This window comes from Hemiscyllium ocellatum, chromosome 28 (assembly GCF_020745735.1).
Source record: "Hemiscyllium ocellatum isolate sHemOce1 chromosome 28, sHemOce1.pat.X.cur, whole genome shotgun sequence".
Lineage (NCBI taxonomy): Eukaryota > Metazoa > Chordata > Chondrichthyes > Orectolobiformes > Hemiscylliidae > Hemiscyllium > Hemiscyllium ocellatum.
Window position 1 is genome coordinate 30,307,957 of NC_083428.1, and position 9,960 is coordinate 30,317,916.

Consider the following 9,960-nt stretch of genomic DNA (forward strand, 5'->3'; position numbering starts at 1 on the left):
TCGTATAACAACTTATATATTTTCAGGGCTCCTCAGAGAGTGATATTCAGGATGATGTGCTTCGAGGAGGAGGAGGAGGAGGAGGCGGCCAGGAGAGAGTCTAAATGCCTTTTTTGAAGAAGACTCTACAATGAGATTGAAGGAATGCCAGGTCAAAGATACTGAGGGCTGCTTATTGAAGTCAGTCACAGATCTTAGCACAATAAGTCAAATAGTCATGGAGATGTACAGCACGGAAACAGACCCTTCAGTCCAACTCATCCAGGCCGACCAGATATCCCAACCTAATCTAGTCCCACCTGCCAGCACCCGGCCCATATTCCCCACAAACCCTTCCCATTCATATACCCATCCAGATGCTTTTTAAATGTTGCAATTGTAATAGATGTCATAAATTAATTTAATCCCATTTGCCAGAATTTGGCCTGTATTCCTTTCAACCCTTCCTACTCAGGAACCATCCAGATGCTTTTTAAATGCTGTAATTGTACCAGGCTCCACCACTTCCTCTGGCAGCTCATTCCATACACGTGTCAACCTCTGTGTGAAAATATCCAGGAGGTATGTCCATTATTGTCTTCCAGAGTAGAAGAGGCCCTTCAGCCCATCGAGTCTATGCTGACCGATCAACACTAATTCCACTTTCCAGCATTTAGCTATAGCCTTGAGTATGATGACATTTCAAATGCTTATCCATGTATTATTTAAAGGTTATGAAGGTTCCTGTCTTTACTGCCCTTGTCCAAAATACATTGCAGATTCCCACCACCCTCTGGCTGAAGAATATTTTCCTCTAAACCTCCTGCCCTTTACCTGAAAATTATATCCCCTTGTTAACTCTTTGACTAAGGGAACAGTTGCTTCTTAACAACCCTGTCTATGGCCCCTCAATCTTTTACACCTCAATTTGGTCCCTCCCCATCATCCTTCTCAGCTCAAAGAAAACAACTTGAGCCTACTTAGCCTCTCTTAATCATGAAACTGCTCCATCCTGGACAACAGCATGTTGGCTCTCCAATACACCTCCCCCATGCTAATGCATCCACTGATCAGAACTGCCCACAGTACACCAGCTGTATCCGAACCAAAGTTTTGTACAGCTCCAACATTACCAGTTGTGGCAGAGAACAAGGAGGTTAAAGCATATCACCTGCCCTGCTGCCTTAGGGAGTCTGTGGAAAAGCACACCAAGACATGTGTTTGAAGGGGCATTGGCAGTTCACTGCCAAAGGGATTGGGGGGGGAAGTGGGGTGGTTCTGGCAGAGGCTTTTGCAGAGATGGGGACAAAGATGGTGAAATGATGGGGGCTGTAGGGGGAACACCATTGGAGGGAATGGTAGGCATGGGAGGGGGATGGGTTAGTGACATTGATCATCACCAAGGCCTCCACAAGGGAGCGTGGCAGGATGGCCATCTTTAAAGTGCAATACCAGAGTTAAGAGGGCAGGGAGACACATTGGTGAATTTCAATGTGATGGATCACCACAAGGGGGAGGCTGGATGGAAATGAACTATTAGAAGAAAGGGAGGTAAAAGGGGAAGTGCAGGACTTTGGGGGTACTTGCCAACCAGCCCCCCTGCCAGGCACGGACCAGTGTGGATGATGTCCATTGCAAGCTGCGTTCCCTGCCATTACTTGCAGTTCTTTAAATGTGAAGTTCTGCTCCAGGCTGAGACAATGTCCAGGGCGGGTGAAGGCAGTGTCACTTTGGGTGAAAGCACAGGATCCACGTTTGTTGGATGGTTAATTCCCAATCCTTTCATGGCCTGTTTGTTATACATCCAGAGTGAAGGTGCTAAATGGTCTATAAGGCTGGTCAAAGGCAATTTGCAAGACGGTATTTGTGCTTACAGATTGAACTGGAGCATCTTAATGATTTTGAAGTCAGGAGCAATGATGTTACAAAAGGCCAATGTTGGCAGGATTAATTGTGCAACTTTCAAGGGTGGGAGTGGTATGTCAATTCTTTATCTGACAGATCCGTGCCATGAAAGCAGTGCAAAGTTGAATATTTGACGTGAGTGGAGTAGGAAGAAGTGTTGGAGCACAGCAGGCATTCTGTGTTTGATGTCAATGTGTTGGTCACTCAGTTAGTGCAGCCCATTCACCAAGTTGCTGCACTCTGAGCCTGAAAGTGGATGATGATGGAGACCTGTCCCTTTGTTATCTGGGTGCAGTTTGCCTTAGTCATAGAGATGTACAACATGGAAACAGACCCTTCAGTCCAACCCGTCCATGCCGACCAGATATCCCAACCCAATCTAGTCCCACCTGCCAGCACCCAGCCCATATCCCTCCAAACCCTTCCTATTCATATACCCATCCAAATGCCTCTTAAATGTTGCAATTGTACCAGCCTCCACCACATCCTCTGGCAGCTCATTCCATACACGTACCACTCTCTGCGTGAAAATGTTGCCCCTTAGGTCTCTTTTATATCTTTCCTCTGTCACCCTAAACCTATGCCGTCTAGTTCTGGACACCCCCACTGTCTATTTACCCTATTGATGCCCCTCATGATTCTGTAAACCTCAATAAGGTCACCCCTCAACCTCTAACGCTCTAGGGAAAACAGCCCCAGCCTGTTCAGCCTCTCTCCCTATAGCTCAAATCCTCCAACCCTGGCAACGTCCTTGTAAATCTTTTCTGAACCCTAGTGTATGGAGGAGTTTGCTGAACCCTTATCTCCAGGGTATACCATTGAAAAGTTTTATGAGATCTAAGAACCTCTTTCATTCCTGTTGCCAATGCAGGTCATTTCCACTGTGGGTCCTGCACCCAGTTGTTGGTGGCTTGGCTGCTTTCCTAAGAAAGGCACATACAGGAGGAGCAGCAGCTTGTTTTAGAGGACAAGGAGCACCTAGCTCAGGGTGAGGCTGCTGCTTCGGGATGTGAGGGGGGCACAGGAGGCCCTGAGGTATTTTAGCCCTGACTCCATTTCCTGTCAACGAGTGAGATGCAGTGTCAGTGCAGACTCTGTATGTCCTGGGAAACTGTGATGGTTGCAGGAAGCTGCCTTCTCTCTGCTGTGAAGGTGACAACCACTCTCAGCTCCTACACTCATGGCTGCCTCCAGGTTGCAAAGGGTGATCTGTGCAAGATTTCAGTGGCATTTCAACAAAGCATCAGGACAGTGACCGATGCCACCTGTGCATGATCACACAATTTGTTTTGTTTCCTGATGAGATCAGTGCTGCAGCCCCAGAAAGTAGGATTTGGGAATGTAGCTAGTTTCCCCAGGTGCAGGGTGCCATTGATTTCCCACACGGAACAGAGAAGGCTGTCAGCTGATGCTGCAGAATTCTTCAACCCGAAGGGATTCTATTCCATTAATGTTCAGGAGATCTGTTTTATTATTAGTACATCCTGGAGTTGTATGCCCACACTGCATGGGCAGCTGCCATGATTCCTCTATCCTGGAGCAATTTGTGGGCTTGGTGTGTTTGAGACTCCAGGTGTCATACAGGCTGCTACCACTGAGTGCAGATTTAATGCAGGACCATGGTGGAACAGAGTACCGGGCTGGTGAAGATTTGAACCAAACTGGTAAGCCTTCCAGACGGGCTGTGCTCTGTGTAATTAGCATAGGCATTAAAGTGATATGCTGCATTCTGAACTATTTCAGCAAATCTGAGAAGGAGGACAAAGACATTGAGGAGATGTCTTTGAACATGACCGAGCTCACCAGGCACTACAAGCAATACAGGATCACATTGATCTCTACTTCCAGTAGGTCAGAGCTGGGTGGAGCAGCATAGATTGTAAAATAGTCACTGGTGATATCAAAAGCTGGTTTGCATTGTGAGGGCAAACATTGTGTTCATTTTTGCTGTCTGCAAGTAAAAGCTCATGTTTGTATTTGTCCAAATGCTTGCCAGTATGTGATGTTCCTCTACTGGACAAAGATGAGCTGTACATCTACAATGGGTACTGGGTCAGGGTAGCATTGAGATGGGATGTAGCTACAGACAGGCAAAGTGTCTGGTTTGGTGTTTATACAATGACTAGGGTACACAGACAGGGGTTAGATTAGAGATTTTTACCTTTGTCCACCCCCCTGCAATACTGGCTCCTCCACATCAAGGATAGGGGTTGCATGTGTGACAGAGTGATTTCTTTGTGCTGTGGATGTTGCTAGACTGCCAACCCTTGTCCAGGAGCACAGCAGCCTTTGTTGAGCAGCAAGTCATTCTGAGAACATAGTGTGATAACATGGGGCCAGAGTTGGATGTGAGAGATGCCGCAGGATTGGGGTAGATAGTTAATTTAGTTGGATTGATAAGATAAAATAAGGAAACTTGCAAAGACTTATGGCAAAATTTCTCCAAAAACAAACCCTGTGCATCTCAGCCAAAGAGTCAGCCTTTAGCAACTGTCTGAATAATGCATTACCATGGAAAGAAAGATACTACAAACTGTAGGCGGGAGTGCAGTATACGCATATCTCACGGAAAATGCCATCTAATAAATTCATTTAATCTATGCAGAGAAGGATGAGAGCAATACATCAGCTCATCAAGCCCTCAAAGCCTTTCAGTCCATTGGTAATCTACATCTGATTATTCTATCGTGGACTTCTCCTAGCACCCGCTAATCCCTAACTTGATAAATGTGAAGTTCCTCCCTCGACCTCACAAACCAGCTTCAAGCTGGGCTGTAAATATGTCACTAATTTGCAAGCCCCTTTTTAGCATATAACAACTTACCTCTCCACTGACTGACTGAGTGAAATTAAACTTGAAATACAAATGGTATCAGCTCCCAAACACTTTATAGAAGTAGCTACAAGACATGACAGTGATGCTCTGTCTGTTTACACGGTGTGCGCAAAAATACAGAATGGACATCAATATAACTTTCTGCTCTCCTCTTCACCATGTTTATCTGTTTCCCTTAAATGCAACAGACATGTAATGTCATTTTAGATTCAAGGCATAAAAATTGTTAACTAGTTGGTCAGTAGATTCAAATTAACAGGTTAACCACTGCAAATCAAAGTCCATAACTCTAGTAAAACATCACGTGACGATGCCACTTCTTTTAACATATCCACAATTTTCCTCATATTCTTCTGTCTTCTCCTGGCCACTCTTTCTGTGGGAAGAGATGGTTAAAGATTTAAGCACACCCAATTGATTACCCATTCTCAACATCTGGTTGTGTATAGTGAGTGGCAGTTAATTCTTTGTCTGTGGAATCACCACACAGTTCAGCTGGAATTTTGTTCAGGCATTCAGCCTTTCCAGCATCATGTGCCTTCAACCATTTCTTCATATCAGGTGGAGTGAATTGAATTGGGTTAAGACTAGTATCTGTCATGCTGGGAGCTATGCAGGAGGCCAAGGTGGATTATCCAAACACCACTTATGGCTGAAGATTGTACAGTTCAGCTGCATTCTGCATTTCCATCAAATAGCCTGGGCTCTTGCCATTGGCTGGTTTTGCCTTCTATACTGGTGGCCCCATTGAGAAACATTTAGTTGAGTAATCTGGTTTCTTCTCATGTTCACAAGTATTTCCTGTTTGGTTTCATTTAAAAAGGTTGGTTTAAATGATTTGATATTATGACAATCTAACCAGGTCAGAAATATTGGGGAAAATAAATTATTTTCTTTATGTAATGATAGATAACATGTTTGCACCTGTCTGGGTAGTAGGCAATAACAAAGAAACAAACTCTCAATAGAAAAATATTTGATGTCCACTTGCATTTGTTATGAAATACCATCTCAATTGCTTAATATTCATCCTTTCACTCAACTGGTTACAAAATGCAAAACTGAAAGACAGATTCCAAGTCTTTTACTTTCCTTTTTTAATTAAAAGGCAATTTCACTCAAATCTCAAGGAATTTCATAAAAATTATCACCATTATAATAGTACCGAACAGTCTGTACATCTAAGTTAACATGTAGCTACAGGAAGCAATTTAGAAAGAAAATTATATGATATATTCCAAGACTTGAGCAATAAAGATCTCGAGAGAAGAGGTTTTACTGGCTTGGTAAAACCATATCTGGCACCTTCTGTACAGTTTGGATCTCTCCTTACCCTGGAAAGAATATATTTACCTTAGAGGGAGCATAACGAGATTCACTAGACTGATAGATTAAGGCTTATATACCTTAGTGTAGGGAAGAAGGATCTTCGTGAGGCATATTCATCAATAGTATTTTGCATGTAACTGAATTAAGAGATATGGAGATAGGAACTTGAGACCAGGGGTAAGTCATTCAGTCCCTCGAATTTGCTTTGCTTTCAATAAAATCATAGCTGATCTGTGACATAACTCCATAAACCTGCTTGGCCTATATCCTTTTATACCTTTTCTTAATAAAAATTTGTCTTGGATTTAAATTTAACAAGTGAATTAGCATCAACTACTCTGTGTATAGAAGTGTTTTTTCACATCTCTCCTGAAAGGCCTGGCCCTCATTCTTAGAATCTTCAACCAGTGGAAATAGTTTTATTGAATCTGTCTTTTCCTATTAATATCCTGAAAGCCTCAATTAGATCACTCCTTAACCTTCCAAACTCTAGAGAATAAAGGCTGACTTTGTCTAATCCTTCCTCATAACTTAACACCTGAAATTCAGGTATCGTCCGTGTAAACCTGCATCCATCCGGGGCCAAAACATCCTTCCTAAGGTGTTGGCCAGATCTGCTCACAGTACTCTAAGTGAGATCGAAATAGGGTTTTGTATAACTGCAGCATAAATGTCTGTATCCGTATACTCCAGCCCTTTAGATATGAAGGCCAGCATTCATTTGCCTCGACTATTTTCTGCACCTGCTTGTGACGTTTTAAAGAGCAATGCACTGAACTCCAAATCCTGTTGGACATCCACGGTATCTAATTCTGTGCCTTCTTAAATCCTTTTTCAGTCCAAAATGGATCACAATTGCTGATGTTAACAGGAGTCTGCCACAGCTTTGCCCTTTCACTTAATCTGTCAATATCCGTTTGTAAGTTTATGCAGTCAAAGTCAAAACATGTGGCGCCAAAAAAGCACAGCAGGTCAGGCAGCATCCAAGGAGCAGGAAAGCATAAGCCCTTCATTAGGAACGCCATCAGGAAGATCTGCCGTGCTTTTCCAGCACCACCCTTTTCGAATCCAGCAACTGCAATCCTCACTTTCTCCTGTGCAGTCATCAAGACCATCAACAATGCTGCCCAATTTAGTGACAACAGCAAATTTGGATATTTGACTTTTTATGCCATTATCCAAGTTGTTTATGAATATTTTGAATCCACGTAGGACACGGCTAGTCACGTCCTGCCAATTTTAGTATTTAATCTCTATTTCCTGCCACTTAACCAATTTCCTATCCACGTTAGTATGAAAAAGATAGAGTTGAGGCAGATTAGCCACAATCATCCTGAAAACAGCACACGTTTGAAGGGTTAAATGATATTTTTTCCTTTTGTTTTGGAATTGGAGTGAGAAGAGACCATCGATCCTCTGGTATGGGAAAGAATGATTTGTGACTCTAAAAACACAGATGTATAGCATGTTGTGAGATTCTGAAAAGACTTATTTCAATGAGCTGCAAAAACTTCCAGGCCTTTATACATGGAATTGAGGGAGCATGGACACAGGTTTAAGAAGCAATAATACTAAGAAGAGAGAGATCAAGGATGTGGTGGTAGTTTGCAAGGACAGAGAGACCAAATGTATATTTTTAAAAGAGAGGGACAATGAAACTGGATTTGAATGGAGGACAACAGTTCCAGAGGAGAGGAAACACTTAATATTAGCTCATGTGGAGAAGAAAGAAATTGGACAGTAAGTGGTTACCTAGTATGGTGACGAAATGTCTAAAAATGAACCTTCCAGCTCAGCAGAAAACCTACATCCAGAGTAAGTGGTTTAGCTGAAGGAGGGAGCAGGACGTAGGCCTCAAACGAGTTCAGCTGGGTAAGGGCGAAAGGGATGATAGGAGGGATACTGGAGAAAGATGCAAGTTCAGGTCCAGGACAAGGGTTCTCTATTTGTTAAAGCAAGTTTTTTCCAAGTGCACTACGAAGAAGGCAAACAGCAGAAATTACTGAATGGATAGTCTTAATCTTTGTGAAAAGAAAGATCCATGAGGCCCCACCTTTTTCTAATGAAGAGGGCAAAAGGGCATGTGGGTGAAGAAGGATACAAGGAATTAATCAAAGATGGGCTTATCCACAATTGGGTGGCCAAACATATGATGAAATGGAGGGAGAATATTCTAATTGAGTTAGAGATCGACAGTAAAGTCACTTGCTACAGAAGTAGAGGGAACAACTAAATGAAGATATTGTGGTAAATTCTTCTGATCGGTCTTCTGAGTGTAGAACCTAACTACCTTCAGCCAGAAGTGCAAATTCAGTGATCCATTTTGGTCCTGATGTTTGTACAATCACTGGCCAGTTAACAAACCAATTGGATTAATTCCACATTATATCATGAAATGGCTGAGCATGCAAGATGAGGCAAAGGCTGGTAATAGGGTAGACAATGTCCAGCCACAGTGGAGGCTTGTGCTTTAGAATTAGCTACATTTCTAAACAAGCTAGTTTACTCATCCTATATCTGACAACTTCCTGGCCAAGTGGAAAATTCTCAGATATATTCTCTCCAGTCCACCCAACTACCACCTTTCTACTTACAATTCAGAAAATGATGGAATATGTTGTTGACAATGCTGTCATGGTTCACTTTCTCACCAATAACCCACTCACTAAGCTCAATTTGGGTTTGCCAAAGTAGTTGGCTCCAGGCCCCAACTCAGCTTTAGTTCAAATATGGACAAGAAGTTAAATTCTGGACTGAATTGATAGTAACTGTGACCCTAGTTAATTTAAATGAATTAGAATTGGAAACAACTCACTAGCTAAGTCATACCTAAATCTATAAAATTAATATTAGCGAGTTTTGAGAAGATTTGTAGCTAATGTTGAGGTTCTAGATGTAGGTTTGTTCACTGAGCTGGAAGGTTCATTTTCAGACATTTTGTTACTGGGTAACATCTTCAGTGAGCCTCCGGACAAAGTCAAAGCTCTGAATGAAGCTTTGTCTGGAGGCTCACTGAAGAGGTTACCCAGTATGGTGACAAAACATCTGAAAATGAACCTTCCAGCTCAGCGAGCAAACCTACATCCACCAAATTAATATGGTTGAGGAAGACCAATCAGCTCAGACCCAAACTACAGCTACTTAATTTGCTCAGAGCCCAACTAGCTCCAGCTGTCTTCAGCTACCTTAACGTCCTTCTCTCCATTTCAAAAGGTCACGAGTAGGTTGTTCTATTCAACTTCTCAGATAATCCTCAGCAATAAACAAACTCATTTTCTTCAACAACTGTCTGACTAATTCACTTGAAGTTCAATGGCATGATCTTTGTTGAATTCCTTCATATCAATGTGCTAGAATCATAACTGACCAGAAACTTAATTTGGTTATATAAACATTCTGACTACGAGAGCTGGAAACACTGCAGTGAGAATCTTACCTCCTACTCCCCAAATCCTGCCTATTGAAAACCACAAACTGGAAATGTCATGGAATATTTTCCACTTGCCTAGGTAAGTACATTCGCAAAATTCAAGAAGCTTAACATTATCCAGAACAAAACAGCTTACATGATTTGCATCACCTTAAACATTCACTTCCCCCACCACCACAGTAGTATCATCTACAAGATGCAGTAATTCATCAAAGCTTGTCTGGCAACAGCTCTCAAACCCTCAACTTCAACTGATATGAACATAGTGATATATGTTCATGTGTGCTTCCTTTCTAAGTTTCTCTCCAAGTGTGATCCTAGTATGGACACATAATTATTCCATTGCCAAAACTTCATCTAAATAAAACTCTCTAGCCACCAGCACTACTGGACTTCATTTCACACAGGCTCAAGTGCTAAAAGGCAGCAGCTCAGCACTACCCTCTCAAGGAAAACTAGTTACGAGGAATAAATACTGGTC